At 40.5% G+C, this 23,070-nt stretch overlaps 1 protein-coding gene across 4 annotated transcripts in view; it reads left to right on the forward strand.

Moving 5' to 3' along the window:
* Positions 1 to 5,027: 5,027 nt before the first annotated feature.
* MARCH1 (membrane associated ring-CH-type finger 1) overlaps positions 5,028 to 23,070 on the forward strand; it is a 232,450-nt gene continuing 214,407 nt past the window's right edge. For all 4 annotated transcript variants that reach the window (XM_027883937.1, XM_027883936.1, XM_027883939.1 and 1 more), the window contains exon 1: positions 5,028 to 5,129. The gene's annotated coding sequence lies outside the window, so the exon portion shown is untranslated. The remainder of the gene's footprint in view (positions 5,130 to 23,070) is intronic.

Genomic DNA, 23,070 nt, shown 5'->3' on the forward strand with positions numbered 1-23,070 from the left:
AAACACAGCGCTTGTAGGCATAGTATAAAAGATAAAAGGATAAAAAAGGGAGGCTAGCAGGAGACATAGTATTTTGCACTGATAGTTCTAAATTACCAAGGCAGTTTATCTGTTAGAAAATCCTTACACATATGGATTTCTGTGTGCTGTGTTTCAGTAGTATATTAATACTCATACTGTATCTGCATATCCTTTCATTGAAATGATATCCTTTCAGATTTTTAATAAGGATACTTCAGCAGGTTCATACTTTCCCCTATAGAACTACATATGGTAGAGATTTTATATTAGCATAACAAAGATGACTCACTCCTCTTCAGAACAGACCTTGCATTGCAGCACGTGGCAAATATATCCTCACCGCCAGATACCCTCTAGTCCTCAATTTGAAGAGCTCTATTTTACAGCAAACTAATGTGTTTGCATTTTGGCCCTTAGGCTCTCAGCAGATATTTGTAGAACGAGGAAAAACAAATGTCTGGGTTATACAAAGTTAATAAAAACAGATGCTACTAAAACTTCACTGTATCAGTATATTCCATGTGTCAACATAAGCACTGGTTTATGTTGTTTCAAGAAGAAGGGAAAGGAAGGAGCTAGTATTAGGCTGAAATGGAAAAAAAGGTATAACTGAGCATAAAATTTAGAAGGTTTATTTCTGAAAAAGATGATAAATTAATTCTTTGTGTTAAAAATACTTTGTGTAGAGAGATCTTCATTCCAAGAAGCACCATCAAGAAACTCATCAACCCTTCACAGGCATAGTGTCTGTGGTCACATATATGGGGACTTCACTTCCATAATCTATCAAAGTAAAACTGGCTCATTAATGATGAGTACTCAAGGTCAAAGTGAGAAACAAGAGTTATGCCTTAATATTGTCATCCAGGTAGTTGGACACTGCCTATTAGCATGGTTAGTTCAGGCGATGGGCAGTATGCTTTTCTGTTTCTGAGTGTACAGCATGAAATGTGACATGAATTTGGAATGAATTTCAATTTGGAGTTTTTTACTCAGAGAAGGAAAAAGGAACAAGGAAGGCAACTTTTGTCTTTCCTTCATTGCACCTTTGCAGTCATTCTTTGTTATGTGAAATAGCTCTACCTTTCTGTCTTCTCTCTTATCTCCTTCCTCTTCTGAATGTATGTGAAGCATAGCATACATATGAAGTATAGCAGCACAGCAAACAGCAGGCTAGGTAAGCACTCCAGTAAAGCTGGAGTAAGCAGCTGGCTTCGAAGTTTGGGGTTTTTAGTTTAACAAACACGTTTTACCTGGTCTTGGGAACATGCATTTCTAGCAGTGAATGGTTAGCTTCTATTCAAAGTCCAGTGAGGATTTAAATATGAAAAAATGAAGCATCTTTTATTTTATCCTGAAAATACCCAATGCAAAAGTTATTACAGTGGAAATGAGGATTTATTTTGCCAAAAACACAAATTGAAAAATAACAAAAATTATTACATTGTTGCAAAATTGTTAGAGATTCACTAAATGACAGGAAGACTTTTTCTTCTCTTTTTATCTGTTATCTCTGTAGCTAACAAGCTCTGTATGCTTGTCCAGTCTAAATGTTAGACTTCGATTCTTTTTTCTGCTTGAAGGGATTAAAAGCTGTTTCTCATTTTAGCCTAACTACCAGGGTGTGGTCAGCTCTCAAAAAGCACTAGCTTAGTCCTTCCCATTTTGAGATGCTCTCCTGTAAAGTAGGTTTGGTTACTAAGGCACCTATTTTCAACTTACTGAAAAAAATGGAAATGAAGAACACTGTAAATCTTTGCTTGTGGAGTAACTGCTTTATTCTCATGTGATTTTCAGCTGGCTTGAATTAGTGTTATCACATTTCTGCTGCAAGGTTTCCCTCCATTTTCCCTCCCCCAGACTGATCTGAGCTCGGCTACTTTGTGAGGGCACTTGTGATTGGTGACAGCTGGAGAAAGGGATGTACACATTATTTTCTAAAACATCCAGGTTTGTTGGCAGTCTGATAACTAAACTGATCTTGCTCACGACATCAGTTATATATTCATTAATGCTAATATTGTGAGGTTTGGGAATACATGAAAGAAAGAAAGAGTCACTTTTGGTCAGCACATCTTACCGAAGTTTGAACTGGCAGTGCACCACATCCTGTGAGTATGGCAATGGCTCACACCATGAATTTTCTTATTTCTTAATAGAAGAGTCTTTAATTTCATGGATCAAGCCTGCAGAACCTGACTCAAATTTATTAAAAACTTTGGGAAAGCTAATATAATATTCTTATGTAAATTTTGAATTTTATTAAAACTTATAATTACATACTTTTTGTGACTTTTCCTACCTTAATCCCCTTTCTAATTTTATACTTTGCTTAAATAATGTCCATAGCATGATTCTTTGTTTCTTCTCTTTTCCTTGCCATGTCCACCATGTTAAATGTGGTTTTGGGTTTTTTTTGTTTGGTTGGTTGGTTGATTGGTTTTTTTAATTGAGAATTTGACATAGGATTTTTGTGACTTGTAGCAGTACAAGTTTGTTGCTCTAAAACACATCAGTTTAGGAAAGGTTTGTAAAAACCATAATAATTTCTAGCACTTGGAACAATTAACCCAGAACAGTTTACTCTTGCATTTAAAGGTTATGGTTCTGAACTCATAAAGTAAAGACTCTTCCTCAACTTTAGTATCTCGTTAAAAATCTAAGTATACTGGCTGCAAATATACTGAATATTGAATATTTCCAAAGAAAACATTCCAAGTATGGTAAGCAAAGAACTCAGACACCTGTTTGGTCATAATAAATTGCTCTGGTGTGTGGCTCTTGGTTGTCTTAGTCATCCGGAATCACAGCAGCTGTAGTTACAGGATTGTTACTGGGGTCAAGGTATGAAGAATCTACAAAACTTGCTAGAGAAAGCTGCAGCTCCCTTTAAGCCAGTATTTCCACCAGTGTTAATTGATACAGTAGCAGCAATTATAACATGCCTTTCCCACTGACAGACTGATGCTCTGCTCTCCTGAGGAATTCACTGTGAAGAAATTGCTTTGCAATGGCGAACTGAGCTCATCTTTTTATATTAACTTCTCTGAATTAATTGCCTACTATGCATCTCCTCTCCAGTATAACATCTTTTTTTCCAGTTAAATAATACTGTTCAAATGTCAGCCTGCCTCTTGCTTTATGCTGGTAGTGGCCTCATTGTTCACTTAATATCAATCATCTCTGTGAGACTGAGATATTTTTGTAATTTAAATTTTGTGTTCCACCTAATGAAATCATTGCCTGTGTCTTACTGAAATGAAACAGCACTGGACTCATGAGATCAGTAGGTTTTACTAGACCCAGGTGATTAGTCCACTTATGCAGAACAATGAGCAAAGGCTTCATACTACTGCCTCTGCCTGGGGCTTCAGGATCCCAGGTGGGTGGAAGAGTTTTTGGAAGGGGAGTTCTCATTCCTGCATGTGTGGTCTTACCGATACAGTTCTATGCAAAATCGTTCTGCAGACAACAGGAATTTAACACCCGAGTACTTCCTTTGGAAGGGAGAAAGGAATGTATTTTGATATGGTGAGTAGCCATGCCAGTGTCCTAAAATGGTGAAGCAAAGTAGCAATAATTAAGGCTGATGTAGCTCCATTTTTGATTTTATTTTCAGGGTACAAAAATTTCTATTACAAACCTGAATAGGTGAAATCTCACTAAGATAAAAAGATGAATAAGGTAAGATAAAAATTGCAAATATAAGTGAAAACATACCTGCATAAAGCTGAAAATTAAAAGAATTTTTAAACTAGTGACAGAAGATGAGAGAAGAATTTTGAACAGCGTTTTTTTTCCTTTTAATTATTTATCAGAAAAGAATAAGAAATACATAACAAGCAGATAGAACTTTAGAGAACCTCTCACATTTTGATCCTCAGGTCATATACCCTGACCCAGAAAAACATGAGAAATACGTTTAATTTGCTTGAGTGAGCTCCATAATACAGAGGTATCTGCTTAATGTTTTAATCATGATGACGGTGATGCTTGCATACACTTGCCCTTACAGTAAGATTTGACAGTCTTCAGTCTTTGCAATAGACCTCTCTGGAGAAGCCCAAGGCTTGTACTACCACTCCTTCGACAATGCAGCTCAGACCAATTTCTAGACATGCCAATCGAGCGCAATTAGTAAAAAAAAAAAAAAAAGTCTCAATGTCCTCTTTCTATTCTTTCTGTCTCATAAGACCACAGAGGCATAGTTTAAATCAGACTGGAATGGTTTGTTCTGGTGATGAAGCCTTTATCAAGACAGGTAAATAGCAGATATATTACGCTCCCGGGAATTGGGTCTAAGCTAGATGTTTCATTTTGTTTTATTTTGCCAATCCCACTCTAGCCTGCCACCTGAGCGTGCTGCCTCAGGACCTTAGCTCGTTAAGGTATCTAAGCCGTTTCAAACTTATATTTTCAAACACGACATAGGAATCATGAGATGCATGTCGTCCTGTGCCCCCTCCCGTTCCGTGTCTCCCTCCAGTCTTCTCCGCACTGAACTAAAGGCTGAGAGATGCCATTTCTGCACAGCTCTCTGAGGGGAGGGGGAGAATCCAGGCGACCGCTCCAGTTTTTAATGCGAAGGGAAATGAACCCGCAAATAACCTCTTTGCCTCCCCTCGCCCAGGGATTCCACGCGTGATTCCTACATTTGCAACAAACTGATTTTTAAGGCTATTTCACGAGAAAAGCAGAAACAAGGGGGAGAGGAGGGAAGGGGGGCGAATCCCCTGGCGTGAAAGCTCTGACCACACGGCTTTTTCCCCACGTAGCCGTTTCCCATGCGAGCGGCCGCCGCGGGCCCAGCCGCCCCTCCCGGCACGGCGGGTCGGATGGGGCGGGCAGCGGAGGGGCGCGGGGGTGGCTCCTCCCGCCGTGCCCGGGGGTCTCGGCACGCCGCGGCCCCGCCACCGGCGGAGGCTGGGCGGGGCGGCCCGGAGGGGTGACATCATGGGGCGGTGCGGGGGGCGGTGCGGGCAGCGGGGCGCGGGCGGTGGCAGCGCCGTGCGGGGCGGGCGGCGGGATGGGGCGGAGGGTGCATTCCGGCGGGAGTCCCACCCGCCGCCCCGGCAGCCGGCTCCCTGCGGCACCTCGTCCCGCCGCTGGTGAGTGCGCGGGGGGCGGCGCGGCTCGGCCCGACCCGGTGGCGGCGGGGAACCTGCTGGGTCCCGGGTACGAGTGCTGCCTTTTTTTTTTTTTTTTTTTTCTCCGCTTTTTTTTTTCTTTTTTTTGGGGGGGTGGGGAGTCGGAGTATGGGTAGGGCTTGGTTGGTTGGTATTTTTTTTGTTTCGTTGTGGTTTTGAGGTTGGTTTTGTTTTGTTTTGTTTTGTTTTTTTCTGGGAGAAGCGCATCAGGGCACCCGCGCGGGCTCCTGGTGCTGCCCCGGTCCCCTCGGGCGGTGCCGGGTGCGGGAGGCACAGGGCGAGGGTTCCCGGCGCATCCTTGGCTGGTTTGGCCGCTCCGTCGGGCCGGTGCTTGGGCAGCAGCGGCCCCTGCTACTCTGGCCCCTCGGGCGCGATTTGACACCCTCCTCCGCCTAACACCACCGTAAATGCCGCTTTAATGATCAGGGCTTTCTGTGTAAGTGTGGCATGTCGCGACAAGAGGGAACGCGGGTTTGAATATCGTGGCGTGGGAACGCAGGCGAACCTGGCCTTTGTTTGTAATCAGTTTTTAAATGATTTCTTTTTTTAGTTGATGCTCTGTGTGTGGGAGGGGGGATAGAAGTACAGCCTTACAAAACGGGACACTAAAAGCTGTGGAAATGTAGACGAAGTTGTTCAGGTTCCCGCTGCTCTCAGCATGTCTTTCCGAGACTGACTGGTCAAGGTTTCTCTTAATCTGACAGTTTTCACTTTTCCTCTATGACTTATATTTTCCCAGACTTCTTGGGAGCACAAGCATAAAATGCCTTCTCTCACTTCTTCCCCATCTTCTTTTTCCTTGTGTTTGCAAGTTGTGGCCAGGAACGAATTGAAAGGAGGGAAACACAACCATATGCTGTAATGTGATTTAAATTGTCTTCATTGCCTAACAGAAAGGTAATGAACTGCCTTGTATTTCTCCTTCTCTGTTTGAAATACTGCGGAGTTCAATTATTGTGTATGGATGGAGATCTGTAAATCTGATAGTTATTGTAGTGTGTTTTCTTAAACCCCTGTGACAGTGCATGGACTGAAATAAATAGAAAAACTGATGTACTACCTGAGAGAATGAGCTTATCTTGCTGAACATTTCCTTTTTAATACTGAACAGCTAATATGTACTCCACCACAGTACTTCATTAAAAAGTTGGGAACTAATTAGCTGTTTCTTACAGCTAGAGTTCCCGATTTTAATTAGAGTTCCTGTCTTCAAGTTTAAACTGATTAAAGCAGTGCCAACGCCACTCTGGTTATTTTCAGTGTTTGTTTAAAAAAAAAAAAAAAAAAGAAAAGAAAGGGAAAAAATAGTAGTTTTAAGCTCTTTAAACTTCTTGTTGAAAAACAAACCCTTCTGTTTGGGGTTCTGTCCCTGTGTCTGCTGGGTGTGGGGTGTGAGGAGATGCCTGCTGTTTGTATACTGTGTTTGAGAGAGGAAGGAAACTAATTAATGGCAATGAAACTCACGGGTTTGCTGTTCACAGGGTGTTGGTTTCAATGCTAAAAGGACAATTAAAAAAGGAAAACTGAAATGTGTTAAATATCAAAGACAGCAGTGGAACCTATGAAGACTCAGGTGAATTTCCCAGTGTTCATGTAAGGGTGTGTTGGAGGCACTTCCTAATAGTGGTAAAAACTCTGCTAGTGTCTAATATCAGTGACCAAAAGTCTCATGCAAACTTACATAAAGCTGTCATGATGGTTAAATATTGCTCTCTCTTATGTCCTATATTAATCTCATGTGCAATGTGCATATTTTATTCTACTGAAGAACAGTTACTTGCAGTAGACTTTAAAAAAGATGAAGCAATGTATGGCTCATTCGGGGGTACCCTACTATATTTTCAACAACTTCTTTACCCTTTTTAGGGGTTTCAGAAGTTTGCAAATTGATAATTCCCAAGGGAGTTATTATGCTGATGAGACTTGCACAGTGTCTTTATTCTGAATATTGCATAGCATTCTTGACAGTCTTTATGGGAATGATTTAATGTTTTTCTCACATTGCTAAGCACTTGTGGCAAGACTTAGCAGTCTGGAAATGCACATGAAATGAATTACACCCTTTTAAGGTGCATGGATGGGAGAAACTAGCAGTTCTTGAAACTCTCCTATAGACTGACAGCTGACCTTGACCTTAACTCTCTGAACTTGTTTTCTTTCAGTGTTTGATCCAGAAGCACTGTGATAATCCTCATGTTGTAAAAGAAAGATCTCCTGACTTTTCTGACATTTAAAGGGTATTATTATTGTTATTATTTCATGGGGACTGAATTCTGTGCAAAAAAAAAAAAACCTTGTTGCAAAACCCTTGGTGTTAATCTGATGTTGCTAGATACTTACATTTAAGATGCTCGAATTCTCTGGTGTTAAGTGTGCTGCCAATGAAACCTGTGTAGTCAACTCTCTAAATAATTGTGACTAATTTTCCTGTGTGTTTGTTAACTACCGCACACATCAACTGATATGATGTCAGCATGGATAATGAGATAAATTGTCTTCTGTATTTTTACATTTGATGTGGCATTTCTATATGTGACTGCTGCAATTTTTAGTATCCTCAGAATAGCTGTATGACTTAGACAACTAGCTTTTCTCTTGTGGAGGAAGGAAGTTCATGTGCTGGGAACTCCTCTGTGCAAAATTTAAATAATTTATTAGATATTTAGATATTTAGCTAGACAGTCCTGGGAAACCTCACGTATGATCTAAGAGAAAAATGCCCCAAATATGTATTACTGCAAAGAGCAGTAGGCCCCTTCCATTGCAAAGGGCATGGAATCATAGATTGGTTTGGGTTGGAAGGGATCTTAAAGATCATCTAGTTCCAACTGCCTGCTGTGGTCAGGAACGTAATGGGAATTGGAAGTTTCTCTGTAGTCTGTGGAGTCTTACTGGAATGGTCCAGCTAGGAGCTGATACATCTACTACTAGTCTTCTCCCAAGACTACATCTCTTTGTAGTTTTGGTCCTTTTCTCCTTTTTCAATTCTCTCTGGTTTCTGCTGCCACAGCCGTTCTGCTGCCAGATGCTTGTTTGCTGTTTTTGCTGCCTGTTTCCATTACTGCCTTACCCCTTCTGGGTTTTCACTTTTGATTTTGTTTGGGGTTTTTTTGTATGTATATTATACATTCCTTAATCTGGTAGATTTGCTAATTGTGTCCCTGCCTATGGCATGGGGATTGGAACTAGATGATCCATGTCCCTTCCAACCTAAATAATTCTATGATTCTATGTGGCATACAAGACAATGAAATTATATGCCTTGACTTGAAAAAAATTAGGATCTTTAAAGAGAAACATCTTGTTATGTGAAATTAAATCCAGAATAGCCTCATCATCTTAATAGCAGTGCAAATTCAAATAATGACTTAATAGAGGAACTTAAACCTTTAATGTGATGAGAATAACCTTGTTAATTATCAGGGTTAATGAGGTGCATTCCTTTAAAGTGAAGAGAGTGATCACAGGCCAGAAGAAAGGATATGTCTTCTGCTGGATAGCATTTTCCAATTCGGTGGTAAATGAAAAGGGGATTTTGTTCCAGGAAGGTGTGTGATAATACAGCAATTTATATCAGATTCTTCAGGAAAGTGGAATAAACACCTATTTAAAAAGTAGACTTTATGATGTAGTTAAAGCAATTTGAAATGGTAAAATATCTTTACCTGATTTTGTGTATCCATTTTGATGGCTCAATGCCTTTATCTTTCCCCAGTTTAACTGGCAAGTAGGCATACGCTGAAACTTAAATCTCATTAATTAGAGTTCTACAGTTTGGAAGTAATAGGGATTTTGATAATATGGCATTATTCAGTGTCGTTTCACAGCTCCCTTGGGTATTTCAATACTGCTTGTAACTTGCCTCCTATGGAATGATTTTTGGGATACAGAGTCATTAAAGGTGCTTTGAGCGATCCTACTGTGACAGTGCTATCCTGTTGGTTTTAGGACAGGTGTACAAGACAGGTCTTATATAATGAGTGTATTGTGAGAGACTTTGGCAATGCTGAGCTGTGGATGGGTATAAAGTTAATATCAGGCTATGTGACTATTGAAAAACAAAGTTTCTTGTTTTACAGTGAAAATGATACTGTATTTATAGTTCTTCTATAATCTTACAAAATGAATGTTTTTGCATGAGGAATGTGCCTTTCAAGGTGTTGAAAGCATTTCTAGTACCTCATGTGTAGGAAGAGTTTTAGTGTTCTTGTCTGGATTTTGTCTCATTAACTTTGCTTGACTGTTACCAGATGTCTTCACAAGAATGTCTTCCATAATTGTCCCATGTGTGCCTGTCCCCATGACATGTGAGCACGTCTATTTTATGACAGTGGTGGAAGGTTCAGCACAACATGAAACCTTAGCTTGTTAGCTGCTACCCTGTACTGGCTTGGCTGAACTCTGTGTTTTGGAGTGTGGTAGCTGTGTTGGTGTGTCTGTCTACATAGGCAGCACTGAGCAGGTGGTTAGAGGCAGTGGTTCTTTCTGAATCAGCAGAAGTGTTCTGTGAATATGCACCCACCCACCCTGTATAGGAAACAAAGAAAGAAGAGCAAAGAAAATGGAGCTAGATGCAGATTTTGCTGGAAGTTTGAAGATAAGATAGAAGTGTAGTTTTGTTCTAAGCAGCTCTTGATATACTGCATGGCATGGAAGGAAAAGCATTGTCACTGTAGGTTAGCTGTATGCAATCTTGGGAATTTTCTAACTTCTGGAGGGTCTGGGGCCATCCATCTGAACTTCCAGAGAGCTAACTTCAGCCTATTCAAAGACCTGCTTAGAGGAATCCCTTGGGTTGGGGCTCTAGAGAGAAGGGGGTCTAAGAGAGCAGGTTAATATTCAAGGATCACTTCCTCCAAGCTCAAGACCATTATATCCCCATGAACAAGAAATTAGGCAAAGGGGGCAGGAGACCTGCATGGATGAGCAGGGCACTCCTAGCAAATCTCAAATGGAATAAAAATTTATGGGATGTGGAAAAAGGGGCAGGCCACATGGGAGGACTACAGGAACATGGTCAGAGAATGCAGGGATGCAATGAGGAAAGCCAAGGCCCACCTGGAATTGAGTCTGGCAAAGGATATCAGGTACAACAAAAAGGGCTTTTACAAGTACATCAGCAGCAAAAGGAAGATTAGGAAAAATGTGGAGATGCTGCTGAATCAGATGGGTATCCTGGTGAGAGAAGACACAGAGAAGATGGAACTACTGAATGCCTTTTTTACCTCAGTCTTTACTGCTGAGGAATCCCAGACCTTGGAGGTAGGAGAGGAAGACTGGAGAAAGAAGGACTTTCTTCCTAGATTTGAAGGGTTGTGTTAGATATTGCCTAGGCAGACTTGACACCTATAAGCCACACTCCATCATCCTTGAAAAACCATGGAGAGCAGGAGAGGTGCCCAATGACTGGAGGAAAGCTTGAGTTACTCAGACTTTCAAAAAGGGCAAGGAGGACCCAGGAAACTACTGATCAGTAACCTCCATCCCTGGAAAGTTGATGAAACAGATCGTTCTGGAGGTCATCACCAAGCATGTAAAAGAAAAGAAGGTCATCAGGAGTAGTCAGCATGGATTCACTAACGGGGAATCATGCTTGACCAATCTGACAGCCTTCAATGATGGCATGGCACCATAGGTTGACAGGGGGAGAGCAGTGGATGTTGTCTACCTGGACTTCAGCAAGGCTTTTGACATTTGTCTCCCACAGCATCTTTATAGGTAAGCTCAGGAAATGTGGGTTGGATGAATGTACAGTGAGGTAGATGAAGAACTGATAGAATGGCAGAGCTCAGGGGGTCATGATCAGTGGAGTAGAATCCAGTTAGAGGCCTGCAGTCAGTGGTGTTCCTCAGGGATCAGTACTGGGTCCAGACTTAATTAACTTATTTATCAGTGACCTGGACAAAGGGTTTTCTGATGTTCTGAAACTGGGGGCAGTGGCTGATACACCTGATGGCTGCACTACTTCAGCAGGACCTTGATAGGCTGGAGAACTGGGCAGAGAGAAACATAATGAAATTGAACAAAGGCAAATGCAGGGTCCTGCACCTGGGGAGGAATAACCCCAGGAATGAGTACAGGTTGGAGGCTGGCCTGCTAGAGAGTAGCTCTGCGGAGAAAGACCTGGGGGTGTTGGTGGGTGACAAGTTGACCATGAGCTGGCAGCATGTCCTTGTGGCTGGGAGGGCCAATGATATCCTGGAGTGCATCGGGAAGAGTGTGGCCAGCAGGTTGAGGGAGGTCATCCTCCCCTCTGGAAAAGGTCCAGCAGAGGGCCACCAAAATGATTAGCAGCCTGGAGCATCTCTTATGAGGAGAGACTGTGAGCTGGGCCTGTTTAAAGAAGGCTGAGAGGGGTTTCACCAACACATATAAAGATCTCAAAGGCTGGTGCCAGACTCTTTTCAGTGGTGCCCGGTGACAGGACAAGGAGTAATGGCCATTAACTAGAACACAGGAGGTTCTACCTCAGCGTGAGGAAGAGCTTTGTTACATTGAGGGTGGCAGAGCACTGGAATAGACTGCCCAGGGAGGCTGTGGTCTCCATCTGTGGAGACATTCAAAACCCACCTGGATGTGTTCTATGTGAACCTTCTCTAGATGACCCCACCTTGGCAGGGGCTTTGGATTACATGATCTCTAGAGGTCCCTTTCAACCCTAACTATTCTGTGATTCTATGAAGTAATAGCTTGATAATTTGACAAAGCGTGAAACAAATGTTAAAACTTCATCTTTGTCATTGAGTGCATTTCTGCAAAGGCAAGCTGCATGACCTCAAGTTGACTTTGTTTCATTTGCAGCAGTATGGTTGTGCCTCGTAGACAAAAAATGGTGGTCCAAACCCTCAGACATAAGTAGAATAAAATATGTGACTTAACTGTGGAAGATTAAGAAGGGTATGATGTACTGGGAATGTTTCTATGATTGCCCATCAGCAACTGAAATCAAAGTTTGGTCTAATTGTACCTCCAGACTGACTTTCAGGTAGACAAAATTAGATGTCAAACATGATTTCTGCAAACAGAGTTTGTTAAATTTGACTGTATTAAAATAGTGGGCAACATGGGACATGGTGGAAAATGTGGGGTACAAAATACTTCATAAGGCTGAACAGTTTAAGTACTTCTGATCTCTTCAGCAGGAGAGTTTGACAATCTAAAAACCAGAAGCTTGTTTCATTTGCGATTCAGAACAACATTCTTCCTTTTCTGTTTATTGCAAAATTAAGTTCTTTAAATAAGGTGGTGGTCACTGACTGATTTCCATGTAAGGCTTTCTATTCTTGTCATAGGAACAATTTCTCTATTAGTTTTTAATATCTTTATAAATACTGCAATTAACTGCTCCCTCATATTGTGTTATGTTTTTTACTTCATGTTGTGTTACACAGCTGTAGAGGGGACACGCTGGGGAAGGGAAATGGAACCATGGTTCTGCAGGAGATTTTGGAAATGTAATCATCATGATATTGTATGGTTAGGTCTCCCAGTGAGGAGAGGTTGGGGGCAGCTGTGCATGCAAAGTTGTTTTGGTTATGCTGCATCCCTGAGTGAAAATGTATGTGAGGTCAGTAGTGTACTAATCTTCATTTTCCATTTTCTGCCCGTTAATTCTCTAAAGCAGAGAAAAGATTCCAAACAGAAGCACTGTGAGGGAAAGCCAGGCCTTCTTTGCAGTCGTGGGAGCAGTTCCTTGGTATCCATAGGGTGTAGCTTACATTGTGATGGCTTGATGACTGTGGGTCTCATGGGAGACAGGGTTCTCCCTCCTTTCCTCAAGGTGTTCTTCTCTGGAGTCTTTTCCAGAAGGAAAAAAAAGTGCCAATCATATGGAAGAAGGGGACTTCCTTAGCATGGAGAAAAAGTTCAGAGAGGAAACCAATTACTAATACATTGCTTCAGAAGTGAAATTGATGTAACATGAGCCAAGTTAGGTATGTATCTAACCTAAGGGACAAAATTTTGGTATGTGATAAAGTAGTAAGAAAATAAGAACTAATGTAAGATTTCTAACCAGTGGAGAAGTGAACTTTTGGAGCTGTTTTTGGATAGGACAAGGGTGTGCATGTGTTCCGTGCCGTCTAAAACTTCCTCATGAGAGGAGGCAAAAGGAGGGGCAGGCACTGATCTCTTCACTCTGGTGACCAGTGACAGAACCTGAGGGAATGACCTGAAGCTGTGTCAGACGAGATTTAAGTTACATATTAGGAAAAGGTTTTTGATCCATAGGATGATTGGGCACTGGAACAAGCTCCCCAGGGAAGTGGTCACAGCACCAAGCCTGCCAGAGTTCAAGGAGTGTTTGGACAATGCTCTCAGGCACATGGTGGGGGTGGTCAGGCACTTGAGCATGGTCCTGTGCAAGGCTAAGAGTTGGACTTGATGATCCTTGTGGTCCCTTCCAACTCAAGATATTCTATGATTCTGTTTCAGTTTTAAGGAGAAGCCCATGCCTGCTGTAAGACATTGTAGGACTTAAGTGTGACGAAAGGAGACAGGGAAAATAATATGGACTTCAGCATTAATCCTTGTGTATTGCTTGAAACTATTAGCTGGAACTTCTTTCTGTAGCAGAAGGACATGGTGTGAACTCCAGATCTCTGATATTCAGGGTTGGCTCAGTGCAGGGGCAGTTGCAGTGAACTCTCTGTTGCTCTTGTTTCATGGATCTTAATGCCATCAACTGGAGCAAGGAAAAGCCCTTGCTCAGAAGTAGGCTTCAGAGTGAAAGTCCCATGTGCTAGCACAAATCTAATCGTGGTTTCCTGGCTGCTGTAAGAAAGGGATGACTGCGGTTCCCAAGGGAAGACTTTGCACTTCAGCATTGCTGATACGTGAAACTGGCGTCAGGTGATGTGACCAGTCCTTGCTGTGCAATCTATGAATGCAGGCACACTCCTGTCCTGGCCTGTGGTGGATAATATGCTACTTTATGTCATTGCTGCTTCAGGCTCAGAGGGTCTGTGCTGCTGCTTTGGAGAGAAGCATAAAGCATGGCTTCTGAGTGCCAACCTCCTTCAAAAGATGTCTGCTATCTCTTCACAGGGGTGTGATCTCTTCTGTTTAAAGTTTTTCTGCCAAGTACCCTTCAGCCAATGTGACTGAGTAGTAATTTCAGTGCCATGTAGAAAATTTCTCTATGTAGTGATGGTATCAGATTGTCTTCCTCTGTGCTAGCTTTATTTGTGGGTAAGCAGCCTTAAAGAGTCAGCTGATGGGTATGAGTTTTTATGAAGGCAGATGTTTCCATAAAACTGATAAACATAACTCTACAGGATTGAAAATGTTTACTATGAACCTGCCTTGTTTGTATAGTACCTTCTTAAAAATCAAACATTAAAATCAGTGTCTTAAGTTAGTGGAAGTCCTAACAGATGATATGAGGTATTGATTGGATGGAAGGTGACATACCTGCAAAAAAACCCCAGATTTAATTCTATCTCACATGCTGGTCTTCACAGCTGGTGGGATGTAGTATTCTGTGGAGCTGAGAGAAAGGGACTGACTGTCTGTTGAAGGCAAAATGCTTCGAAAAGATATTAGCTCTTTGATAAACTCTTGCTAGAGGGAAGAACTAAACTTTGCAATTTTATATGGTTATGCTGAAGTTGGTAAGGTGGGTGGCTTAAGGTAGAGCAAAGCCTAAGAAATCAAAGTCTCACAAATTGTATTTTTCTGCAACCAAACACAGAGGAAAAAGGGAAAAGAAACAGATAACCCTTGAGTGTTTTCTTGATAAGTTTATTACATGAGCAGTCTCTTGCACTTTGTAACTTTATTCTAAATTTTTTGAATCTTTTGAACAGCATTCGTAGTAATAGTCTGTGGATTTCATTCTGTTGTCCTATGAAAATCTGAGATGGTGTGGTGGAAGTAAAAAGGAGGAGAGATAATATCTGTGATAAGAGAAGATTGATAGAAGTGGGTGAAATGATCTGAGTGGAAAAGTAATGGAAAAAGAAACAGAACCGAGATACGGAATGAAGGGTGATGATCACTGTGTGTGGAATGGGAAAAGGAAATATTGTTTTAAACATCTGCTACGTTTAAAATTTCAAAAACCTTTGCTTCCCTTGTGCTAGGGGAAAATATCAGGCCAGTTCTGCAGCCTGAGAGGGGTGAGACTGCCACAGCTCCGTGCTCCAGGTCCAACCAGCAGCCAGGCTGAACACGTGTTCCCACTACACTCGCACACAGGTGAATGTGCTCATGCACCCACTCCAGGTGCTGCACTGCAGATACATGTTCCCATGACACGGCCCAGGCTGACTCTTGCAGCCACTTGCCCCAATCTCTCTGGTGTCTGGCAGTCGCACCCCAGTTGCTGCTCTCAGCCCCCTGTGCAGAATGAACAGAGCCATTCACCCAGAAAAGAGCTAGAAGGGGTTTAATAAGCAGGTAGGACAGACTGCACCTATCGGGGGGTCAGTGCATGACCAGGCAAGTGACCCAACCAGAAAAATATTTGCATGCAACTTGCCATTTTAATCCACTTACTTTTCGATTTTCTCATGCTTATTCCTCCCCAAATCATGTAAATCCATCTCTGTTCCTGCCTTTTGCTCCTCCTGTAAACATCCCATAGTGTGTCCTACACAATCCCCAAATGCCTTTCCCCTACATTCCATAATGTGTCTCACACCCCTGGGCACTCACATGATGGGTTTAACACCTGGACAGTGTGAGTGAGGCTCTACTGTGATAGCCTTCCTTCAAGTCCCTAATTTGTGTTCCTGCCTGTCATTCTGAAGCCCTGTGGTCCTTGGGGCTTGTGGAGAGAATTCTCTAATGGGCTGATTGTTCCTGTGGTGGACCAGGGAGAAAATGGGCAAGGTATTATTTGTGTTCCCCCACCTGCCACTGTCTCACTGTGCTCCTTTGCTGGGGTGCAAATGAGCTTTTATCAAATAGTCTAACCATATAGAACCATCTTCATTTGCTTATTGGAATTTTACAGAGTAAAATGATGATAAAAATATTTTGTTAAATAATACGTGGGAATGAAAAATATGTAATTGTTTTAGAGCACATTCTTGCTGCCTCCTTGTTTGGCTTTATGCTGTGGAATACAAATTGCATGACGTGTGAAATCTAGTCAAGTTAGATTTTTATTTTAAAACCTGAAAGGGATTATTCTTCAGTTAAAGGACTAGTCAGTAGCAATAAGCTACAGTATGGTTTACAACATTACTTAAACATCTGTGAGGAATCCAGGTAATGATAATTGTCAAAAAACAAAAACCAAGGGAGTGCTTTTGATTGCCTGTGGTGGTGGTGTACCTAATGGAATGGAAATCATTTTTTCCCCATAATTGCCACCAGCGTTTCTGTATATGTCTTTCAGAATTTAGACTACTTCCAAAGGCTGTAACCATTATAATTACTTCTTTTTAAACCACAGTTAAGCATATGTGTGTTCTGCAGAGCCATCATTAAGATGAACACTTGAACTCCTGAAAGAACAATTGTGTTCATCATCGCAACTGAGTTTTCAGTGCCTTAGGATTGGAGTCAGGAGCCTGCACAGAGAAACTATCAAACTGAGTTAGACCTTGCAAAGAGTATTGGAGTAAAGAGCACAAAGTTCATGAGATATGTTTCCAAGAGTGGGAATGGGAAACATTAAAATCTAGGTTTGTCTAAAAACTTCTTTGTGTGCCATGTTTTACAGAAGTAATTCCAGTTGCCTGCAGGAAAAGGCGTAGAAATATGGAAATGGAAATTAAGTTGGAATCTGGGTGCAGATTGGCTGGGAATTGGGGCAGGTAGCTAATTAGGCAATGACAGGGTAGTGTACTTTTTTTTTTTTTTTTAAGGGGGAAAAGTTAATCCAGGGAATTGCAGGATTATGGTTTTGACGTCAGTGTTAATCAAGTTCTTAAACTGCTTTTGTAGGAAGGGGTATTTCTGTGCATAATAGTAAAAGAAAATTAGAAAAAGGTATTAGGAATTTACCAAGGAGACTGATACTATAATGAAGTGTGACTGATTAAGGGCCCCTTGGCCTCAGCTGTGCTTATATAGCTGTCTTTATAGCTAAACTGTAAATAAGATCAATTTTGTTTTCATGAAACTAAGTGTAGTGTCAACCTTTTTTGACTTATGTCATTATTTGGAAGCTTGACTTCTCTGGTAAGATGAAATGTATAGAGTAAGTACTGAATAAATGTGTGGGGATAATCACGTGGAAAGAATTACTTGGAAGGAGACAATGTGGATAGGAGAGGAAATAACCATATTGGCTGTGTATAAATTTACTGTAGAAATTAGGGTTTCTAATCAATATAATAGTCTCCTAACTGAAGGTATTTTGTATTAAACCATATCTTACTGCATTAGAATCTGAGATATATGAAGAAGTTTTCATGAAGATCATGAGATGCCTGCCGTGAGGAGCTAAATTCATGGAGCAAGGAACTCTTTTTCTGCAGTATTTTCCTAAAATAAAGTGAACCAATATAGTAAAAACATATTTGACAGCAGATCCAGATGCAGCTCTCTGTCCATGGTGGTGTGGGGAAAGGTTTTCAAACAAAAACAACCAGTTTCAACAACTACAGCAAAGTGAAAACAATGTGGAGGTAACAGCATTTTCCTTAGAAAGGCAATGGAAATGTCAACATGTAGAAATGTCAAATAGCTAAAAAAAGAATTGCGAGGAGTTTTCTAGGGTAAAATTCTGAAGTAGATAGTTGAAATGATAGTTTAAGAATGTGATAAATGATGAATACTCTTATCTTAATCATCTATTTAAAGTCAGCTTTTCTTGATATATGACATTGGTCATTGTTACTTACGCCTTTTGCTGGGCTTTAAACTCCCTGTGTGATGTCTGCCAGTCTTTTGAGTAGACATTTTTGAAGGTTTCAGCAAGGTTAGAGAGCTGAGCTGGGGGGCAAAAGATAATCGTCAAATGCATTTGAAAACTTAAAATACTGATGCTTCAGGATAGGGCCCTTGGAACAGAATAGATTGATTCTTGTCCAAGGAATGAGTTTCTCCCCTTCCTCAGAAGATTTAATTGCTTATGGAAAATAGTAAACCTCAAAACCATCTGTTTTTGTGCTAGGAAGACCTAGACTTTATTGGCTAAAACCTCTGTAAAATTTAATGGCTGGGCCAAAGCGGGATTACTCTGAAATCACAGATGTGAGTCATTCAAGCTGTGGGAGATGAGGGTGTTGAGCAGCCTAAGTGACACTTGCTGTTTGCTGCCCGGGAGCTCTGGAAGAGAAAGCTGCTTAGAAGAGTCCTGCAAAAGCAAAAGGAGGAGGAGAAAATAACAGGGAAGGGAACAAACCCAGAGAGATGAATGCATGAAACCTGAGGAGTCAAACTGTAGGATGGGGAAGTGATATTCAGAGTCTAGGCTAGAAAAATGATAAGGGCTAAAAAATAAGAATTGATTCAGATCAGGATACTAATGAGAGAGAATAACAAGGAACTAATTAACAAGAACATCAGCTCAACACAGCATGTGTGGTTTGAGATGGTGAAGGCAGACAGGCAGGTGTGCCCAAGTGAAGCCAGGTCGATGTGCTAGTGTGACAACAGTGTAGATGAAATATCCCATTAATTTGAGTTCTTGATCACACAGGTGATACCACCTCATTGCTGTTACCTACTTTGGCTATTACAGCAGACCCCAGTTGCTCTGCAGGTTTCTTTGGTGTATGTGAGCATGTCTTACAGCTGTGTATAATACCTTTTTCCATACTTTTTGTCCCCTTTCTGTAGAACCATTGCTCAGAATTCTGATATGGTGGGGATAAATCAGAGCTGTATGACATTTTTTATCTGCAGAGCTCTAACCTCATTTTATAGTACACAGTGAATACACAATAGAGAAGAAGGGTTTTTTGTAGTTAGGCAGCTAAATGTTACCTGGGATATATGGCGTATATCCTTTTCTACCCACATAGATCCTGTTTGATGCTAGACCTATTTTTTTATTTTTTAAAGTTTATTTCTTTTTATTTTTTTTTTTATTATTTGCAAATGTGTATTTTCACTTCTTCATTCTTCACCTTTTCTGGATGCCTGATCTGAAAGTCAGGATCTGATCTAGAGAAGAATTGGATTACTTCTGAAGCTAAAGGAATTTTAGTGCTTGCTTGCTGTAGACACTGTACTGCTCTACGTGTCAGTGCCTGGAGATATTTCTGAGCCAGGTATCATGTCTACATTTAAAAATGTTCAGTATTATTCAGGATATGACATTACATTATAATGGGTACTGTTTGGTTTAGCAGATTCATTCAGAATTCTGCTCTCACTTTTAACAGTTTAGCCTCAGACCTAACTCTCTACTTAAATATTACTGGGGAGTAGTGTGAAGCTTACTCCAGTTCTCTTTCTGTTTCCCTCTGTAGTGTTTGTGGTCTCCATAGGACCGCAGCTGTATGAGTTTCACTTTTATTCCCCTGAAATAGTCATTATAGAGCTAGAAGGTTGTCCATGCCTTAATGCCATGTTGGCTGTGCAGTTCCATAATGGTGCTTCATGCATTATGTTGTTGCAATCCCTTATGCAATTGTCACAGTTGCTGTGCATTACTTTAAATGTAGAGAGAGAACGCAGATGCTTTACTGGAAATGGGGAAAAAACCCCCAACCTGTTTTTTTCCCTCCAGTTATTAACTTTTCCATTTTACCTTTAGTTAAATAAGAATTGAAGCCTATTTTTGGATCTCTAAATTACAACTTGATGCCTCACTATCTCTACATGATACTGTTGAAGCGTGCAAAACTTCGTTGTTGCGAGGGCAGTGAATTATACTCTTCTGTGCTGACAAACTAGTAAGAATTGTGGCAGACTGTTGCTTTTTGGGTTAATAATAAAACAGTTTATTTCATGAAAGAACAAATAATATAACAGACATCTGAGAGAATGATCGTTAAAACTGTCTGAGGGAAAGGTTTCCTTTCTCAATGATATAAACAAAAAAAAATAAAAATAGCAATAAAAATGCTGTTTTAAGTGTAATTAATATCCTGTGTGATATTTGCATCTTAGGATTATTTAAATCACTTTCCAAGGGGGAAATGCCAGGAAACAGATGATGTCTTGCAAAATTGACAGAGAAACTAGGCAACTTCTGGTAGGGTTCAATTGTTAGTGTTCTGGGAGAGGACCAGTCAACCAACAGATAGATCACTCAACTTTATAGAAATACAAATGGATTGACTATTAGTGTCTAAACAGCTATATGCTACTCCTGGTGGACTTTTTCTCTTTATTGCTTTGGAACACAAAGAGATTAGTAATGTTTTGTGATAACAAAAAGTGTTATAGAAATTAATTAATTTATGGTATCTTGTTGTGGAAAAACATGTCCTGTATTTTCTTAAGCTATTTATTAAGTAATTTTTAAAAGTAATTGAATAAGTTTATAATTAAGAGAACAAAGGTATAATGTGGGCTTACTTTCCTAGGCTATAAAATGTCAACATGCAACATGATGTATCTTCCCTAAAAAGGGACATTTAACTTAAAATTCATGATCCTTTTTCCTTTAATAATAAAAAAACCCCACAACTGCAGTTATCCAATTCTCATCCATCTTTTCTCTTTTCCCCTTGGTAGAATGGTTTCTGCAGCTTGTGTTGCATAAAATAGTGTTAAGCAGTGCTTATTATAAGCCAGGAAGCCTAATGAAATATTTACACGAACACTTAACTAACAGACATAACTTTTAAGATCTAACAGACCACCTGCTCTGCAACTGAAATAGAGCAATGCTGTTTTTGAAACCAGTTAGTTATTTATGGCCAAGGAAACATCCTGGATATAGCTCCCAGAAAGCTGTTTGCTCATCCCATTAATTCTTTTAAACCTTTAAAAAAAAATTACTTGACAAACCATAAGGCTTCCAGAGGAAAAAGAAGAATGGGGGCGTGGTGGGTGGGGCGGGGGGAGAAGGAAGAGGAACAGAAAGAGAAACTGGTAGAGAAATGCAGTCTAGAATAGCATTCAAGAGTACATTCTCTTAAAAAAGGTCAAATCTTTTGAGCCTCCACCTTATTTTAATAATTGGCTATTCTAACACATTGTTCTTCTCCCCATATTCAGAGCTGTCTGTGCTCTGCCTTCATTCCAGAAGCTGCATTATGCTCTGTTACTGTGACTGTTGCCCAGTTTGCTGGCTCTTTTTCAGAAGCCTGATTAGCAAAAACACAGCTAGTGCTGGCTCTGGAGCAGTTTGTGTGTACTCATCCGTGTAAATGGTTTTTGTGTGAAGAGGCACGTGCTAAACTGAAGTAAACCACAGGCATTGCTGTGATTAGAAATATCACTGGTTTAACTGCTGGGATCTTTCTTCTAGCTATAGAAATCTAAAAGTAGACAGGCATATCAAAATATTTTTGACTGTATCTGTTCCAGCAAGGACTTTATCTGAGTGAAGTAGATACATCTTTCAATATAACATCAGATAGCAACTAAATGCAACATTTTGCCTTGCAGGGGTGAGTTTTCCTTGTCAGACACAGTTGCTACACTTCCATTTTTGCATTTAAAATTGTTATCAAGTTTGTTCAGTCTGTGACAGTGGTATGGCCTTTCCTCTATGCTTGTCTCTAGACTGAGATGAAATGAGATACAGGGAGCTAGAAGTCAATGCTGTTTCAACAGCTTTCATACAACATGTACCCATTTCTTTATAAGTTCACCCGCTCAGACAGGCGATGAGGAGAAGCTTCAAAATCCGAATAGTCACATGGGTGGAAAGAATCCAAAAAATTGAATGCCCAGATATACACCCTTGACAAATTAACTGTTAAGCAGTAAGTGTGGAATTACAAGCAAACTTACATATTCGTATTTTCACTCGGACTGACCACTTCTGTTGTGAATATGAAAATAATTTTTTTTTCTGGCAAAATAAAAGTAATTGTTCTCAACTAGACCTGAGAGGGCTGATCTCTTTCAGAGGCAAGGAATGTAAAATATTCTCCTGCTAGATCAATTTTTTTCTTTTTTTTTTTTTTTTTAGTGCTGAAGTAACAAAGCATGCCTTCCATTTTTTTCAATTGGATGACAGTTACCCCTACTACTGTCATGTAGCTACTATATAAGTACTACATATAGCAATAATTACATAATAGTAGTAACTGCAGGGGAAAGCTTAGCTGTCATACTCTGCAGGAGTGTACAAGTAGTGCTATAAGTGGCTACTCTTTCTCATAATGGACAACTGTAATGTCCTCGCTGGACAAACACACCAAACTGTTCTCAGCTGTGAGGCTGGAATAAGCAGGCACAAACACCATGCATCTTACAGGACATGATTAGAATGTTTCTTGTCTTGAACTCTATGATGCTGAAAAAGTGAGTATTCTGCCACAGCTCTCATTACTACAGTGTTAAGCAAGGTCTGGTTTTGACAATAGTTTGAGCTAACTAGTTTTGACAAAGTTGAGCTAACTTACTGCTTGTTTTTGGCATAATATTCAAACTGTTAGGCAGCAAGCAATTTTTCTCTGGCTTTTAGTCAACATTTTAAGCTTAGGCTTAAAATGTTGTGTTTTGTCCTGTAGTGAATGCTATGAGGATTGCAGCAGAACTGGCAGGTACTGCAAGTACTTGGAAATAACAGAGGCTGTTTCAGGTAGCAAAACATTTGACAATTGTGAGCATTTCTCTCAGGAAACATTGCTTCCCAGTTTGGAAATGTTTTGTAACAAAAAAATCCCCTGAATAGTTTTATTTCTAGGTTCGAAATTGTTTGACTGAACCCATACCTTGTGAGGAAAGCAATAAAAATGGTTAATGGAGAGTTTTTTTGAAAGGTCTAAGTACAGCTGGTGGTCTAATCCCTTTTCTGCACATCAGTGTTTGTTTATTTACTGGAGGATTTTGGAATCAATTTGATGTTCACTGGGACTCACCTACTTTTGCCTTG

This window comes from Empidonax traillii, unplaced genomic scaffold (genome assembly GCF_003031625.1).
Source record: "Empidonax traillii isolate 1590-97213 ecotype Southwest subspecies unplaced genomic scaffold, ASM303162v1 scaffold137:size1056949, whole genome shotgun sequence".
Classification (NCBI taxonomy): domain Eukaryota; kingdom Metazoa; phylum Chordata; class Aves; order Passeriformes; family Tyrannidae; genus Empidonax; species Empidonax traillii.